Source organism: Chinchilla lanigera, unplaced genomic scaffold, assembly GCF_000276665.1.
Source record: "Chinchilla lanigera isolate Chin_1 unplaced genomic scaffold, ChiLan1.0 scaffold00026, whole genome shotgun sequence".
Classification (NCBI taxonomy): domain Eukaryota; kingdom Metazoa; phylum Chordata; class Mammalia; order Rodentia; family Chinchillidae; genus Chinchilla; species Chinchilla lanigera.
Genome location: NW_004955427.1, coordinates 10106990 through 10108669, shown reverse-complemented (window position 1 = coordinate 10108669; position 1680 = coordinate 10106990).

Sequence of the window (1680 nt, the reverse complement as noted above, 5' to 3'; positions counted from 1 at the left end):
AGCCTCTTGAGACAGAGTCTAACTAAATTGCTAAATTACCCAGACTGGGCATTTTGAGATCCTCCTGCCTCATCCTGCCTGAATGGTGGGATTACTGGCATGCCCCATGATGCCTGGCACACTGGGAAACTTTTAAAGTGCAGGCTGTGATTCAGTGTGCCTCAGTAGGGCCTGCAACCCTGCTTTACTAATAAGGCCCTGGATAACGACAGTGACTTCGGTCTATGAAGCACTTTATGCTGTGTAGCTGAGGTGCTAAGCTGTTACAGCCCGGTCTGAGGGGGATGCTAGAGTGAGGGGTGAACTTGGACCAAACAGTTCAGTATCTCATGCTGGCCGTGTGCTTAGTGACCTTAAGGGCCCATTCTTCCCCAGGCTACCAGCTTTGTTCCCCCTGTCAGACAGTTGTGATGTATGCCAGGGGTCTTACAATTCCTAGTGCTCCCTGAGCAAGCCCTTCTTGAGGGTTTTGCTCCTTGAGAATTAGCCCAGTGTGGTGGCGCACGCCTGTAATCCCAGCACTCGGGAGGCTGAGGCAGGAGGATCGTTGCGAGTTCAAGGCCAGCCTGGGCTACAAAATGAGCTCAAGGCCAGCCCGAACTGCACAGCGAAACCCTGTCTCAAAAAGACAAAAAAAAAAAAGAGAGAGAGAATTAATATAATAGTGTAGTGCTTTAACATACGCTAGTATGTATTAATTCCTTCAGGCGTTACACTGAAATTTGTACTCGGTGTTATCTAACAGTGCAGGCAAAGTGGACTCCCTGGGCACGGACTGCAGAGCGGGCGACGGGCTTGGCTTACAAGGCGGCACTCGTGCCTTGTGCAGTTCCCGGGTTAACCGCGCAGGCGCTGTGAAAGCAGCCCGGAGGCGGGGGGCATCTCCTGACTGAGCCGGACTGCGCACCTGCCACACGCAGGAAGAGGCGAGAAAACAGCCCTGCTCACCTCGAGCTGGACTCACGGACGGATCCGTCATCAGCGGTGAATGTCCGCGGCCCACAAAGGCTGAGCATGTTGTGTGTGCTATTTGAGCAAATCCGATCCATCCGCGCTGACCCCGGGCAGCTCCCCATCTGCTACGCCGACCGGGAAGGACAGGCGGCGCCCTCAGCTCTGGGACTCGCTGGCTCTGATGACCGCGGCGGCTGGGCTGTCCTCCCTGTCGCTGTCACCAAGCAACCTGTCCTGCACCCTCCCGCCAGCGCAGACTTCAAAGGCTTGAAAGCACAGAAGGGAAACAGAGCCAGAGGTTCTTCCTCCCCGGCTTGGCTGCAGACTTCAACTGAGAAGATAAAAGACTTTGAACTCAATCAATTCTTTTTTTGTTGTTTTGTTTTAATCTTTTGGAGACGGTCTCGCTATGCAGTTCAGGCTGGCCTTGAGCTCACTTTGTAGCCCAGGCTGGTCTCAAACTAGCAATGATCCTCCTGCCTCAGCCTCCCAAGTGCTAGGATTAGAGGCTCGCACTACCACGCCCGGTTTTCTCAATCAGTTCTTGAACACTGACTGCGCATCTACTCAGTAAACGTACTGTTTGGCTCTTGAGGAACGTAAAGATGCATAACAGCGCACCCTCGTCTTCAGAGGACTTCTTTCCACTTGTACGGCAACACAGAATTCTCTGGAAGTTCATCATGAACCACTAAGCCTATTCTTTTTTTTTTTTTTTTTTTTTTT